The sequence below is a fragment of the Hyla sarda genome, chromosome 11 (genome assembly GCF_029499605.1).
Source record: "Hyla sarda isolate aHylSar1 chromosome 11, aHylSar1.hap1, whole genome shotgun sequence".
NCBI classification, from domain to species: domain Eukaryota; kingdom Metazoa; phylum Chordata; class Amphibia; order Anura; family Hylidae; genus Hyla; species Hyla sarda.
This window is the reverse complement of record NC_079199.1, coordinates 4,661,495-4,679,785: the sequence shown is the minus strand read 5'-3', so window position 1 is coordinate 4,679,785 and position 18,291 is coordinate 4,661,495. Positions and strand designations below refer to the sequence as shown.

General features: G+C 39.9%; 1 long non-coding RNA gene across 1 annotated transcript in view; it reads left to right on the top strand.

Moving 5' to 3' along the window:
* Positions 1-18,291, top strand: part of LOC130295430 (uncharacterized) — a 67,574-nt gene that overhangs the window by 809 nt on the left and 48,474 nt on the right. The gene's annotated exons all lie outside the window — the stretch shown is intronic.

The window sequence follows — 18,291 nt, the reverse complement described above, 5'->3', positions numbered from 1 at the left end:
ATATGTATATATGTGATTGCCTACCTGTTCAAGCGTAGCAGGACCTGCGGGTCACCTGATTAGGTTAGAACTCTATGGTTTTGCTACAGGACCTTTGGAGGTTCCCATGACGTGTTCACCCACAATGCACTGTAACGGTGAGTGACAGTTGTTATGGACCAATCCAAAACGCCTGGCCCCTGCCCATATAAGGGACCCGCGCCATCTTGATCCCTCTCTTGGGTTGCTGACTCTGGAAGAGGTAGGACCTCCGCAGCTTACAAGACGATTTACTGGGCCAAAGCCTTGCAGCCTCGGCCTATAACATAGCGGACAGACTAAACAATTCCCCGCTACTCACCGCAAGATCACTGGACCTAAACGCACCCTTAAAGGGGTACTCCGGTGAAAACCTGTTTTCTTTTAAATCAACTGGTGGCAGAAAGTTAAACATATTTGTAAATTACTTCTATTAAAAAAATCTTAATCCTTCTAGTACTTATTAGCTGCTGAATGCTACAGAGGAAATTCCTTTCTTTTTGGATTCCACATTAACATCAGCGTGGATTATACCCTGAAAGGGAAACGATAAAAAAGAGCAGTATTCAAAAACAGCGTTTTTTTATTTCAGTGTGAGGAGAAAGAGTGACGTCACTTTCCTGAGGGTTTTTACATGGATGCTCCAGTCCAAATCCATGGGAGATTTAAAATTCCACATGAAAATCCTCATTAAAATCTGCATAGTGGATTCTGAGCTGATTTCGTAATGGAATTTTTTTTATTTTGGGTTCCCCCCCTCATCATTGTGTAGACGTTTTTTCTTTTTTTCCCATCAATGGAAGATGGATTTCGGTGCAGAAACATTCTAAGGCCGGGTTCACATTATGATTCATGACTCGGCGGCGCAGATACCACAGCAGAATCTCAAAATCTGCTGCCAACGTATCGGATGAGCGCGGGCCCCATTTAGTTCATTGACCTGAATGTACTGATGTAGCGACTACGTTCAGGTCATATACAAATTCTGGATTGAAAAGAGCAGCAAACGGCACTTTTTAGCCTAATCCACAACTTTACACTTGGAAAATGACCCGAACACAGTCTCTAGTGGAGAAGACGACCACAGAAGAACCCAAACCAAAACCATCCTGACAGGAAAAGATCCGGCATTGGAGGACACACAATGGACAAACCCCTTAACAATACTCTAAGCGCATCTGCAGTGTAATTGACGCTGCAGATGTGCTGTTGGCGCCCCCAAATTTACGGCAGAGCGTGCTCCCTGCTGCTGTGTGTCTGCTTGTGACTGCGTATTTCCCGCCGGTAGTCATGAGCGGACACAGAGAGCAGCAGCAGCAGCGCCGGCAGCGCATCTGTGGCGTCATATACGCAGCAGATGGGCTCCCGTATGAACGTGCCCTTATGAATAAATAACCAGACAAGAATTGTGGCATAAAAAGGCTGCAGTGCTGAGCTGCTGTATCTAACCTTATCACATGTGATACTGTCTGCTGAGCTGCTGTATCTAACCTTATCACATGTAATACTGTCTGCTGAGCTGCTGTATCTAACCTTATCACATGTGATACTGTCTGCTGAGCTGCTGTATCTAACCTTATCACATGTGATACTGTCTGCTGAGCTGCTGTATCTAACCTTATCACATGTGATACTGTCTGCTGAGCTGCTGTATCTAACCTTATCACATGTGATACTGTCTGCTGAGCTGCTGTATCTAACCTTATCACATGTGATACTGTCTGCTGAGATTCTGTATCTAACCACATCATGTGTGATACTGTCTGCTGAGATTCTGTATCTAACCACATCATGTGTGATACTGTCTGATGAGATTCTGTATCTAACCTTATCATGTGTGATACTGTCTGCTGAGATTATGTATCTAACCACATCATGTGTGATACTGTCTGCTGAACCAATGTATCTAACCCCATCATGTGTGATACTGTCTGCTGAGCCATGTATCTAGTCCTATCATGTGTGATACTGTCTGCTGAGCTTCTGTATCTAACCCCTTAATGTGTGATATTGTCTGCTGAGCTGTTGTATCTAACCTTTTTATGTGTGATACTGTCTGCTGAGCTGTTGTATCTAACCTTTTTATGTGTGATACTGTCTGCTGTGCTGCTGTATCTAATCCTATCATGTGTGATACTGTCTGCTGAGCTGCTGTATCTAACCTCATCATGTGTGATACTGTCTGCTGAGCTGCTGTATCTAACCTCATCATGTGTGATACTGTCTGCTGAGCTGCTGTATCTAACCTCATCTTGTGTGATACTGTCTGCTGAACCATCGTTTCCAAGAAAGTTCCATGAAAGCCATCAGAGTCATCTGCTCCTCCACCTCCAGGGGGCAGCATTTTTCCTTCTTTAGGGCACGTTCACACATACAGGATCCTGCGCAGATTTGATGCACAGGATTTGTAACTGCAGATTAGAAGCGGTGCTCAGTCATTTAGTTTACATTGAAATCTACAGCAGAAAATCCTGCGCATCAAATCTGCGCACGTGTGAACCCTTATATTGGATTTCCTCTTCCATTCCTTGTATCCTTTGTTTCGGTTCAGGCGGACGCCGTCTATAGAAATGAGGTTGTTACATAACATGGCCGGAACCAAGGGCGCACAGGGTATTTCAGGAGAGGGTTCCTCCAGCTGTTGCAAAACTACAACTCCCAGCATGCCCTGGCATTATAATGCAACGTTATATAAATACAAAATACACAAAAATATAAAAAAAACTGATACAAAATCTAAAACACACAGATATAAAATATAAAACGCACTGATACAAAATATACAAATACAAGATATAAAAAATAAAGCACAGATACAAAATACACAAACGTGTTCGACCACCGTACGAAGTGCGGCTGACACGCCCCCTCTATACAACACTATGGGAAAGCTGGAGTGCTGCATTGAGTAGGCGTGTCAGCCGCTGGTCCGTGCGGTGGTCGACACGCACTATTTGGCCGCAGAGTTGGGGGGCCCTGTACGGGAGATCGCGGGGGGTCCCAGCGGCTGGACCCCCCGCGATCTCAAACTTATCCCCTATCCTTATGATCCTTAGGGTACGTTCAGACGAGCGGATCCACAGCGTATTTTACGCTGGACCCCTACAGGTGCCTTTAGATGTGTCTGCTCGGAGCGGTACAACGCCGCTACAAGGGAACACACTGCTGCGATGTGCGAGTATACTGCGCATGCGCGAAGCGACTTACACATTGCAGTGTACATCTAAAGGCACCTTGTAGTGACCCTCCAGTGGCGGATCCACAGCGTAAACTACGCTCTGGATCCGCTCATCTTAACGTACCCTTAGGGGATGAGTCCTTTATCCTGAAGAACTCCTTTAAAGGGGTACCCCTGTGGAAAACGAATTTTTATTTTTTTTAATCAACTGGTGCCAGAAATTAAAACAGATTTGTAAATTACTTCTATTAAAAAATCTTAATCCTTCCAGTACTTTTTAGGGGCTGCATACTACAGAGGAAATTCTTTTCTTTTTGGATTTCTCTTCTGTCATCACCACAGTGCTCTCTGCTGACCTCTGCTGTCCATTTTAGGAACTGTCCAGAGCAGCATATGTTTGTTATGATGATTTTCTCCTGCTCTGGACAGTTCCTAAAATGGACAGCAGAGGTCAGCAGAGAGCACTGCGGTCGTGAAAGAAGAGAAACCCAAATAGAAAAAGCATTTCCGCTGTAGTATACAGCCGCTAAGAAGTACTGGAAGGATTAAACATTTTTAATAGGAGTAATTTACAAATCTGTTTAACTTTCTGGCACCAGTTGATAAAAATAAATATTACTAATGGAATAAGCTGTTCTTCCAGCAGCACATAGTATTTCAGCACAATGGAGGCTACAATACTGGGAATAGGAATTGTGGAAACCGTCATGGTCTCCAGAGTGTATATCCTCATTAGACTTGTCAGTGTATATATGTATGAAGGGTGAATTCTATACCCTCTGTATCACATGGCGACACAATGTTGTCCTGTTCGCTGAGCGTTGGAGCCGATTACGCAGAGCGGCTCATTAAATCACGAATCCGTCGCCCTCGCCGCCCGTTTCCCGCGCGGAATCAGGTTTATAGGATTTGTATCGGTCGGATTCATCCTCCTCGTCTGATGCCGATTCACTTCATTACATCTGTGGGACGTTCCAGTTTTTTTTTGTCTACTCCCATCAGTGACTGATAAACAAGCGCTCGGAAACAAGATGGAGGGGGTGAGGCCACGACCTGGAGAATAGTGAGCGCAGCTCTGGGGGATAATACAGGGTGGGACTCGGTAGCACTAATGAACTAGGGGTCAGCTATTCTTTAATACACATGTATTATATCCACTATATCAGTGGTCTCCAAACTGTTGACCACTAATTGGATACGATGAAAACTGTTTGGAGTTATAGTTTTGCAACAGCTGGAGGCACACTAACTCCCAGCAGTTTTAATCATATTCAATTAGTGTGCCTCTAGCTGTTGCAAAACTATAACTCCCAGCAGTTTTCATCGTATCCAATTAGTGTGCCTCCAGCTGTTGCAAAACTATCACTCCAAACAGTTTTCATTGTATCCAATTAGCGTGCCTCCAGCTGTTGCAAAACTAACTCCCAGCAGTTTTCATCGTATCCAATTAGTGTGCCTCCAGCTGTTGCAAAACTATCACTCCAAACAGTTTTCATTGTATCCAATTAGCATGCCTCCAGCTGTTGTAAAACTAACTCCCAGCAGTTTTCATCGTATCCAATTAGTGTGCCTCCAGCTGTTGCAAAACTATAACTCCCAGCAGTTTTAATCATATTCAATTATAGTTTTGCAACAGCTGGAGGCACACTAATTGAATACGATAAAAACTGCTGGGAGTTATAGTTTTACAACAGCTGGAGGCACACTAATTGGATATGATGAAAACAGCTGGGAGTTGTAGTTTTGCAACAGCTGGGGGAACACTAATTGGATACGGTGAAAACTGCTGGGAGTTGTAGTTTTGCAACAGCTGGAGGCACACTAATTGGATATGATTAAAACAGCTGGGAGTTATAGTTTTGCAACAGCTGGAGGCACACTAATAGGATACGATGAAAACAGCTGGGAGTTAGTTTTGCAACAGCTGGAGGCACACTAATTGCATACAATGAAAACTGCTTTCCTGTTCTTTGGATGCAGCCTGCAGTGTAAAGAATGGAGGTTTCTTGTTCTGGTTTCCATTGAAGTATATCAAGATTGGGTTTTGTACAATATTAAAGGGGTACTCCGGTGGAAAACTTTTTTTTTTTTTTTTTTTTTTTTATTTAAATCAACTGGTGCCAGAAAGTTAAACAGATTTGTAAATTACTTCTATTAAAAAATCTTAATCCTTCCAGTACTTATTAGCTGCTGAATACTAGAGAGGAAATTATTTTCTTTTTGGAACACAGATCTGCTGACATCATGGCCACAGTGCTCTCTGCTGACATCTCTGTCCATTTTAGGAGTAGGAGAAAATCCCCATAGCAAACATATGCTGCTCTGGACAGTTCCTAAAATGAACAGAGATGTCAGCAGAGAGCACTGTGGTCATGATGTCAGCAGAGAGCGTCGTGTTCCAAAAAGCAAATAATTTCCTCTGTAGTATTTAGCAGCTAACAAGTACTGAAAGGATTAAGATTTTTTAATAGAAGTCATTTACTAATCTGTTTAACTTTCTGGCACCAGTTGATTTAAAAAAAAAAAAGTTTTCCACCCGAGTACCCCTTTAAACAATTCTATTCATGAATAAAAATTGGCATTGTTACATGGTTGCATAAAAGGAGTGTTTCCCAACCAGAGTGCCTCCAGCTGTTGCAAAACTACAACTCCCAGCATGCTGGGAGTTGTAGTTTTGACACAGCTGAAGGCACACTTATTAAAAAAAAACACTGCACTAGAGGGGAGCAATTTGCATACAATAAAAACTGCTTTTGGCTGCAGCCTGCAGTGTAAAGAATGGAGGTTATATACTGGAAGTGATATATTGGTGGGAGTTGTAGTTTTGTAACAGCTGGAGGTCTGCAGTTTGGAGACCACTGCACTATATGGACAAATATATTAGACTCCTCCCAGCATTCCCAGGCCAATCAGTGTGACTTCAGCTGTTGCAAAACTACAACTCTCTTAACTACAATATTTAAGAGTTAGGGCCCAATACTTTTTTCCATATTATGTATTCGGGAATTGCTGTTCATGCATTTGTCTGGTGCAGTGTTTCCCAACCAAGGTACCTCCAGCTGTTGCAACATTACAACTTTGGCTGTCCGGGCATGCTGGGAGCTGTAGTTTTGCAACAGCTGGAGGCACACTGCTTGCGAGACGTTGACATAGCGTAATGCATTACTTCAGGATCTGACTACACAAGAGTTGTCTGTAACCATGGAGATACACAAGCCTGCTTGCTGGGAGTTGTAGTTTTTCAACAGCTGGAGGCGCATTGGTAGGGAAACACCGAAGTGGTGTCTTATTGCCATATCACAGGGTGGAGCTTTTTCGTTAAAAGGTAAAAGTTCGGTTTTCTTGCTAAACATTAGATGGAGAGGATCTGCTGCGGCTTCTGCGGAGAAGCTGATGACTATGGCGCAGGTGTATTACGGGGGCGCCGCTCCCTGCACCACTTAAGCCTGACAGATATGGTAAAGTAATTGGAGGATAGTCTGTAAGGAGACGACACTCGTCTTATTGTCATGTTAGTTAGCACCCTAAAAGGTGAGCCCCAGGAAGTGTGTGTGATGGAGTGTGATGGTGTGTGATTGGAGGGTAATGGTGTGTGATCGAGTGTGAGATGGTGTGAGATGGTATGTGATGGAGTTTGATGGTGTGATGGTGTGTGATGGAGTGTGATGGTGTGTGATTGGAGGGTAATGGTGTGTGATGGTGTGTGTGATGGTGTGAGAAGGTGTGTGATGGAGTGTGATGGTGTCATGGTGTGTCATGGTGTGAGATGGAGTGTGATGGTGTGTGATTGGAGGGTAATGGTGTGAGATGGTGTGAGAAGGTGTGTGAGATGGTGTGTGATGGTGTGTGATGGAGTGTCATGGTGTGTCATGGTGTGTGAGATGGAGTGTGATGGTGTGTGTGATGGTGTGAGATGGAGTGTGATGGTGTGTCATGGTGTGTCATGGTGTGTCATGGTGTGAGATGGAGTGTGATGGTGTGTGATTGTGTGTGATGATGTGTGATGATGTGTGATAGTGTGTGATGGTGTGAGATGGTGTGTTGGTGTGTGATGGTGTGTCATAGTGTGTGTTGGTGTGTGATGGTGTGTCATAGTGTGTGATGGTGTGTCATAGTGTGTGATGGAGTGTGTGATGGTGTGAGATGGTGTGTTAGTGTGTGATGGTGTGTTAGTGTGTGATGATGTGTTAGTGTGTGATGGTGTGTGATGATGTGTTAGTGTGTGATGGTGTGTTGGTGTGTGATGGTGTGTTAGTGTGTGATGGAGTGTGTGATGGTGTGAGATGATGTGTTAGTGTGTGATGGAGTGTGTGATGGTGTGAGATGGTGTGTTAGTGTGTGATGATGTGTTAGTGTGTGATGGTGTGTTAGTGTGTGATGGTGTGAGATGGTGTGTTGGTGTGTGATGGTGTGTCATAGTGTGTGATGGTGTGTCATAGTGTGTGATGGTGTGTCATAGTGTGTGATGGTGTGTCATAGTGTGTGATGGTGTGTCATGGTGTGTGTTGGTGTGTGATGGTGTGTTGGTGTGTGATGGAGTGTGAGATGGTGTGTGATGGTGTGTGATGGAGTGTGAGATGGTGTGTTGGTGTGTGATGGTGTGTTGGTGTGTGATGGAGTGTGAGATGGTGTGTTGGTGTGTGATGGTGTGTGATGGAGTGTGAGATGGTGTGTTGGTGTGTGTTGGTGTGTGATGGAGTGTGAGATGGTGTGTGATGGTGTGTCATGGTGTGTCATGGTGTGTGATGGAGTGTGTCATGGTGTGTCATGGTGTGTGATGGAGTGTGTCATGGTGTGTCATGGTGTGTCATGGTGTGTCATGGTGTGTGATGGTGTGTTGGTGTGTGATGGTGTGTGATGGAGTGTGAGATGATGTGTTGGTGTGTGATGGTGTGTCATGGTGTGTGATGGTGTGAGATGGTGTGTCATGGTGTGTGATGGAGTGTGATGGTGTGAGATGGTGTGTCATGGTGTGTGATGGTGTGAGATGGTGTGTCATGGTGTGTGATGGTGTGTGATGGAGTGTGAGATGGTGTGTTGGTGTGTGATGGAGTGTGAGATGGTGTGTCATGGTGTGTGATGGTGTGTTGGTGTGTGATGGTGTGTGATGGAGTGTGAGATGATGTGTTGGTGTGTGATGGTGTGTCATGGTGTGTGATGGTGTGAGATGGTGTGTCATGGTGTGTGATGGAGTGTGATGGTGTGAGATGGTGTGTGATGGTGTGTGATGGTGTGTGATGGTGTGTGATGGTGTGTGATGGTGTGTGATGGTGTGAGATGGTGTGTCATGGTGTGTGATGGTGTGTGATGGTGTGAGATGGTGTGTCATGGTGTGTGATGGTGTGTGATGGAGTGTGAGATGGTGTGTTGGTGTGTGATGGAGTGTGAGATGGTGTGTCATGGTGTGTGGAGTGTGTGATGGGGTGTCATGGTGTGTGATGGAGTGTGAGATGGTGTCATGGTGTGTGGAGTGTGTGATGGTGTGTTGGTGTGTGATGGAGTGTGTGATGGGGTGTGATCGTGTGTTTCCCCTTGTATATAGGTAGATTTCATCTTGTATATAATCCCGCTGAGGGCCGCAGTGTACTTAGTGTTCTAAAGACCTTATGCCAGTATTTCCCAATAAGGTTGCCTCCAGCTGTTGCAAAACTACAACTCCCAGCATGCCCGGACAGCTGTTGGCTATCTGGACATGCTGGGACTTTGACTGGAAGTTCACATTTTTGAAACTGAGGTCCTTGTTTCCCAACCAGGGTGCCTCCAGCCGTTGCAAAACTACAACTCCCAGCATGCTGGGAGTTGTAGTGCCCCATATTGACTGTATGTGATGAGGGGCATCAAGTTCATCACTCTCAGCCTCTGGATTGAATGCCATGCTGGGAGTTGTAGTGCCCCATGATGACTGTATGGGATTAGTGGCCTCAGGTATATCGCACACAGCCTCTGGTTTGGATGCCATGCTGGGAGTTGTAGTGCCCCATAATGACTGTATGTGATGAGAGGCCTCAGGTTCATCACTCTCAGGCTCTGGTTTGGATGCCATGCTGGGAGTTGTAGTGCCCCATAATGACTGTATGAGATTAGGGGCCTAAGGTTCATCGCTCTCAGCCTCTGGCTCGGATGCCATGCTGGGAGTTGTAGTGCCCCATAATGACTGTATGTGATGAGGGGCCTCGGGTTCATCGCTCTCAGCCTCTGGTTTGGATGCCATGCTGGGAGTTGTAGTGCCCCATAATGACTGTATGAGATTAGGGGCCTAAGGTTCATCGCTCTCTGGCTCGGATGCCATGCTGGGAGTTGTAGTGCCCCATAATGACTGTATGTGATGAGGGGCCTCGGGTTCACTACTCTCAGCCTCTGGTTTGGATGCCATGCTGGGAGTTGTAGTGCCCCATAATGACTGTATGTGATGAGAGGCCTCAGGTTCATCGCTTTCAGCCTCTGGATTGAATGCTATGCTGGGAGTTGTAGTGCCCCATGATGACTGTATGGGATTAGTGGCCTCAGGTTCATCCCTCTCAGCCTCTGGTTTGGATGCCATGCTGGGAGTTGTAGTGCCCCAAAATGACTGTATGAGATTAGGGGCCTCTGGTTTGGATGCCATGCTGGGAGTTGTAGTGCCCCATGATGACTGTATGTGATGAGGGGCCTCGGGTTCACTACTCTCAGCCTCTGGTTTGGATGCCATGCTGGGAGTTGTAGTGCCCCCCAGGTATGCCTGTAGAGGAGTATTAGGCTCTGCTCCTGTGTTATACAGAATTGCGGGTTGTGATAACACTGACACACTGTTGTATTACACATCCGCTGCTCTGCGGGTTCTTCCCGCCCAGGATGACTAAAACTATAATCATTTCTGTATTTTTCGGATGCTGAAGTCTCCTCCTCTGTGTTGGTTCAGTATTATTTGGCGCCCACAGTTATAGAATAGGAAAAAGATATCATAATGTAGCTGCGACTTATGTATGGAGTCAGGTATTGTATGGGACATGTGCCACGTGGTTGGCATCTGGGCACCTGACGTTACCTGATCAATGGGCTGATAACTGGCATCACAAATAAACAGTCTAAACCACAGAGCACTCCACTGCCCCCCAACAATAACATAATTATAGGGTAGTGGTCTCCAAACTGTCCGGGCATCCTGGGAGTTGTAGTTTTTTCAACAGCTGGAGGTCCAGAGTTTTAAGATCACTGCTATAGGGGGACAGTGTGTGGCAGTGTTATATTCGGTGAGCACAAAGTGGTAGAATGATTTTTCGGGGGACCAGTGTGATATTTTATACAGGGTGGGTACAGTGTGTGGCGGTATTATATTCTGGGGGTCACTTTGTTCGGCAATATGACATCCAGGTGGGTATAGTTTGTGACAGTATTATATTTAGGGGGCACAGTGTGTGGCAGAATTATTTTTCAAGGTACCAGTGTGTGGCAGTATTTTATTCAGGGTGGGTACAGTGTGTGGTGGTATTATATTCTGGGGTTCACTGTGTGTGGCAGTATTATATCTAGGGAACACAGTGTGCGGCAGTATTATATCCATTGGGCACAGTGTGTGGCAGTATTATTTCCATGGTGGGCACACTGTGTGGCAGTATTATATCCAGGGTTGGCACAGTGTGTGGCAGTATTATATTCAGGAAGCACAGTGTGTGACAGTATTATATCCATTGGGCACAGTGTGTGGCAGTATTATATCCATGGTGGGCACATTGTGTGGCAGTATTATATCCAGGGTGCGCACAGTGTGTGGCAGTATTATATTCAGGAAGCACAGTGTGTGGCAGTATTATATCCATTGGGCACAGTGTGTGGTAGTATTATATCCATGGTGGGCACACTGTGTGGCAGTATTATATCCAGGGTGGGCACAGTGTGTGGCAGTATTATATTCAGGAAGCACAGTGTGTGGCAGTATTATATCCATGGTGGGCACACTGTGTGGCAGTATTATATCCAGGGTGGGCACAGTGTGTGACAGTATTATATTCAGGAAGCAGTGTGTGGCAGTATTATATCCATTGGGCACAGTGTGTGGCAGTATTATATCTAGGGAACACAGTGTGTGGAAGTATTATATCTAGGGAACACAGTGTGTGGCAATATTATATCCAGGGTGGGCAAAGTGTGTAGCAGTATTATGTCCATTGGGCACAGTGTGTGGCAGTATTATATTCAGGAAGCACAGTGTGTGGCAGTATTTTATCCAGTGGGCACAGTGTGTGGCAGTATTATATCAAGAGAAAACTGTGTGGAAGTTATATATAAAGGAAGCACAGTGTGTGGCAGTATTATATCCAGGAAGCACAGTGTGTGGCAGTATTATATCCAGGAAGCACAGTGTGTGGCAGTATTATATCCAGGAAGCACAGTGTGTGGCAGTATTATATCCAGGGTGGGCACAGTGTGTGGCAGTATTATATCCAGGGTATACACAGTGTGTGGCAGTATTATATCCAGGGTATACACAGTGTGCAGCAGTATTATATCCAGGGTGGGAACAGTGTGTGGCAGTATTCTATTCAGGGTATACACAGTGTGTGGCAGTATTATATCCAAGGTATACACAGTGTGTGGCAGTATTATATCCAGGGTATACACAGTGTGTGGCAGAATTAAATAAGGGGGCACAGTGTGCGGCAGTATTATATCCAGGGTGGGCACAATGTGTGGCAGTATTATATCCAGGGTATACACAGTGTGCGGCAGTATTATATCCAGGGTGGGCACAGTGTGTGGCAGTATTATATCCAGGGTATACACAGTGTGTGGCAGAATTAAATTTAGGGGGCACAGTGTGTGGCAGACAAATAGTAACCTGCACCACAAATCATTGTATTCTACTCCACAACATCTTATACAGCCGAACCAATGTCTATTGATGTGGGGTCCAGGCCTGGGGAGTGTGACCCCTAATATATTCCCCCCCCCCCCCACCCACACTGTCAGCACGCTGTGCATGGATCTGCAGTTTGGATGGGTTTTCCCTTTGCATATATTATAGATGTGTAATAGAGCACAATATATGATACAGAACAAGAGGCTAAGATTTGATTTGGCCCTAGATAAAACACAACAACCTGTGAGATTTTCTGCTCGTGGCGGAGGCCTCTTCATGATCATATCCCATCTGTCTACAGCACGAAACACTTCAGATGGGAAAATGATGGATAATAACCTCTTCAAAGCATTGAGGCGAACCGCGCGGTACAGCCCGCCACGTAATCGGCAATACTGCTCCTATATACAAGAATATAACTACTATAATACTGCCCCTATGTACAAGAATATAACTACTATAATACTGCTCCTATATACAAGAATATAACTACTATAATACTGCTCCTATATACAAGAATATAACTACTATAATACTGCCTCCTATATACAAGAATATAACTACTATAATACTGCTCCTATATACAAGAATATAACTACTATAATACTGCTCCAATATACAAGAATATAACTACTATAATACTGCTCCTATATACAAGAATATAACTACTATAATACTGCTCCTATATACAAGAATATAACTACTATAATACTGCCTTCTATATACAAGAATATAACTACTATAATACTGCTCCTATATACAAGAATATAACTACTATAATACTGCCTCCTATATACAAGAATATAACTACTATAATACTGCTCCTATATACAAGAATATAACTACTATAATACTGCTCCAATATACAAGAATATAACTACTATAATACTGCTCCTATATACAAGAATATAACTACTATAATACTGCTCCTATATACAAGAATATAACTACTATAATACTGCCTTCTATATACAAGAATATAACTACTATAATACTGCTCCTATATACAAGAATATAACTACTATAATACTGCTCCAATATACAAGAATATAACTACTATAATACTGCTCCTATATACAAGAATATAACTACTATAATACTGCTCCTATATACAAGAATATAACTACAGTACTAGAATACTGCCTCCTATATACAAGAATATAACTACTATAATACTTCTCCTATATAAAAGAATATAACTACTATAATACTGCTCCTATATACAAGAATATAACTACTATAATACTGCTCCTTATATACAAGAATATAACTACTATAATACTGTCCCCTATATACAAGAATATAACTACTATAATACTGCTCCTATATACAAGACTATAACTACTATAATACTGCTCCTATATACAAGAATATAACTACTATAATACTGCTCCTATATACAAGAATATAACTACTATAATACTACTCCTATATACAAGAATATAACTACTATAATACTGCTCCTATATACAAGAATATAGCTACTATAATACTACTCCTATATACAAGAATATAACTACTATAATACTTCCCCTATATACAAGAATATAACTACTACAATAATGCTCCTATATACAAGAATATAACTACTATAATACTGCTCCTACATACAAGAATATAACTACAGTACTAGAATACTGTCCCTTATATACAATAATATAACTACTATAATACTGCTCCTATATACAAGAATATAACTACTATAATACTGCTCCTATATAAAAGAATATAGCTACTATAATACTGCTCCTATATACAAGAATATAACTACTATAATACTGCTCCTTATATACAAGAATATAACTACTATAATACTGTCCCCTATATACAAGAATATAATTACTATAATACTGCTCATATATACAAGAATATAACTACTATAATACTGCTTCTATATACAAGAATATAACTACTATAATACTGCCCCTATATACAAGAATATAACTACTATAATACTGCTCCTATATAGAAGAATATAACTACTATAATACTGCCCCTATATACAAGAATATAACTACTATAATACTGCCTCCTATATACAAGAATATAACTACTATAATACTGCTCCTATATACAAGAATATAACTACTATAATACTGCCCCCTATGTACAAGAATATAACTACTATAATACTGCTCCTATATACAAGAATATAACTACTATAATACTGCTCCTATATACAAGAATTTAACTACTATACTACTGCCTCCTATAAACAAGAATATATCTACTATACTGCTCCTATATACAAGAATATAACTACTATAATACTGCTCCTATATACAAGAATATAACTACTATTATACTGCTCCTATATACAAGAATATAACTACTATAATACTGCTCCTATATACAAGAATATAACTACTATAATACTGCAGCAGTATTATAGTAGTTATATTCTTGTATATAGGAGCAGTATTATAGTAGTTATATTCTTGTGTATAGGAGCAGTATTATACTAGATATATTTCTGTATATAGGAGCAGTATTATAATAGTTATATTCTTGTATATAGGAGCAGTATTACTGCTCCTATATACAAGAATATAACTATTATAATACTGCTCCTATATACAGGAATATATCTAGTATAATACTGCTCCTATACACAAGAATATAACTACTATAATACTGCTCCTATATACAAGAATATAACTACTATAAAACTGCTCCTATATACAAGAATATAACTAAAGGATAGTAGATATGGCACAGCTCACACACTCGCCCCTCCCGCGTCTCGGACCGAACCGGACCTTGGTTCAAAGAATACTGGTAAAAGCAAAGAATGTCGAGCGCGGATGTCAAGCAATACGAAAATGTATTCAGCCATAACACCAAACGATAACAGGTGACGCGTTTCGGCCGCAATCAACGCCGGACGCAAAAAAGCGTCACCTGTCATCGTTTGGTGTTATGGCTGAATACATTTTTGTATTGCTTGACATCCACGCTGGACATTCTTTGCTTTTACAAGAATATAACTACTATAATACTGCTCCTATATACAAGAATATAACTACTATAATACTGCTCCTATATACAAGAATATAACTACTATAATACTGCTCCTATATACAAGAATATAACTACTATAATACTGCTCCTATATACAAGAATATAACTACTATAATACTGCTCCTATATATAAGAATATAACTACTATAATACTGCTCCTATATACAAGAATATAACTACTATAATACTGCTCCTATATACAAGAATATAACTACTATAATACTGCCCCCTATATACAAGAATATAACTACTATAATACTGTCTCCTATATACAAGAATATAACTACTATAATACTGCTCCTATATACAAGAATATAACTACTATAATACTGTCTCCTATATACAAGAATATAACTACTATAATACTGCTCCTATATACAAGAATATAACTACTATAATACTGCTCCTATATACAAGAATATAACTACTATAATACTGCTCCTATATACAAAAATATAACTACTATAATACTGCTCCTATATACAAGAATATAACTACTATAATACTGCTCCTATATACAAGAATATAACTACTATAATACTGCTCCTATATACAAGAATATAACTATTATAATACTGCTCCTATATACAAGAATATATCTAGTATAATACTGCTCCTATATACAAGAAAATAACTACTATAATACTTCTCCTATATACAAGAATATAACTACTATAATACTGCTCCTATATACAAGAATATAACTACTATAATACTGCCCCCTATATACAAGAATATAACTACTATAATACTGTCTCCTATATACAAGAATATAACTACTATAATACTGCTCCTATATACAAGAATATAACTACTATAATACTGTCTCCTATATACAAGAATATAACTACTATAATACTGCTCCTATATACAAGAATATAACTACTATAATACTGCTCCTATATACAAGAATATAACTACTATAATACTGCTCCTATATACAAAAATATAACTACTATAATACTGCTCCTATATACAAGAATATAACTACTATAATACTGCTCCTATATACAAGAATATAACTACTATAATACTGCTCCTATATACAAGAATATAACTATTATAATACTGCTCCTATATACGGGAATATATCTAGTATAATACTGCTCCTATATACAAGAAAATAACTACTATAACACTTCTCCTATATACAAGAATATAACTACTATAATACTGCTATATATACAAGAATATAACTACTATAATACTGCTCCTATATACAGGAATATAACTACTATAATACTGCTCCTATATACAAGAATATATCTACTATTATACTGCTCCTATATACAAGAATATAACTACTATAATACTGCTCCTATATACAAGAATATAACTACTATAATACTGCTCCTATATACAAGAATATAACTACTATAATACTGCTCCTATACACAAGAATATAACTACTATAATACTGCTCCTATACACAAGAATATAACTACTATAATACTGCTCCTATATACAAGAATATAACTACTATAATACTGCTCCTATATACAAGAATATATCTACTATTATACTGCTCCTATATACAAGAATATAACTACTATAATACTGCTCCTATATACAAGAATATAACTACTATAATACTGCTCCTATACACAAGAATATAACTACTATAATACTGCTCCTATATACAAGAATATAACTACTATAATACTGCTCCTATATACAAGAATATAACTATTATAATACTGCTCCTATATACGGGAATATATCTAGTATAATACTGCTCCTATATACAAGAAAATAACTACTATAATACTTCTCCTATATACAAGAATATAACTACTATAATACTGCTATATATACAAGAATATAACTACTATAATACTGCTCCTATATACAGGAATATAACTACTATAATACTGCTCCTATATACAAGAATATATCTACTATTATACTGCTCCTATATACAAGAATATAACTACTATAATACTGCTCCTATATACAAGAATATAACTACTATAATACTGCTCCTATATACAAGAATATAACTACTATAATACTGCTCCTATATACAAGAATATATCTACTATTATACTGCTCCTATATACAAGAATATAACTACTATAATACTGCTCCTATATACAAGAATATAACTACTATAATACTGCTCCTATATACAAGAATATAACTACTATAATACTGCTCCTATACACAAGAATATAACTACTATAATACTGCTCCTATATACAAGAATATAACTACTATAATACTGCTCCTATATACAAGAATATAACTACTATAATACTGCTCCTATATACAAGAATATATCTACTATAATACTGCTCCTATATACAAGAATATATCTACTATAATACTGCTCCTATATACAAGAATATAACTACTATAATACTGCTCCTATATACAAGAATATAACTACTATAATACTGCTCCTATATACAAGAATATAACTACTATAATACTGCTCCTATACACAAGAATATAACTACTATAATACTGCTCCTATATACAAGAATATAACTACTATAATACTGCCCCTATATACAAGAATATAACTACTATAATACTGCTCTTATATATAAGAATATAACTACTATAATACTGCTCCTATATACAAGAATATAACTACTATAATACCGCTCCTATATACAAGAATATACCTACTATAATACTGCTCCTATATACAAGAATATAACTACTATAATACCGCTCCTATATACAGGATTATTCAGAATAGGAGAATTTTTCTTTTCCTTGATGTTTTATCTTCAGTGATTAGAAGACATTATGGAGATGTTATTATTTCTTCTTTCTCTCTTTCCTCCTCAGGATTATTATTATAGTATTATTATGAGTAATCATTCGATCACCTGCAGATCTCGGGATCCGACATCATCACCGTCATCTGCATCTCCTCAGGATGTTAAAGCTCAGCTTCACTCTCACATCTCTTTATATAATGATAAGATACCAGAGGATACTTTACATGTGAAGCCCCAGGGAGTATGTGCCCAGCTGGGCATGCTGGGAGTTGTAGTTTTGCAACAGCTGTAAAGCCCCAGGTTAAAATCCAAGTAGGTGCATTCATAAATCTGCTGGCTGCTGCTTTGTATCTATCAGCATTGCTTATAATACACTTGCTTCTGCTGTATTGCATTTAGGGAGATGTTTTTATCAGATTTCCATACAGTGTTTTCCAACCAAGGTTCCTCCAGCTGTTGCAAAACTACAACTCCCAACATGCCCGGACAGCCAACGGCAAAACTAC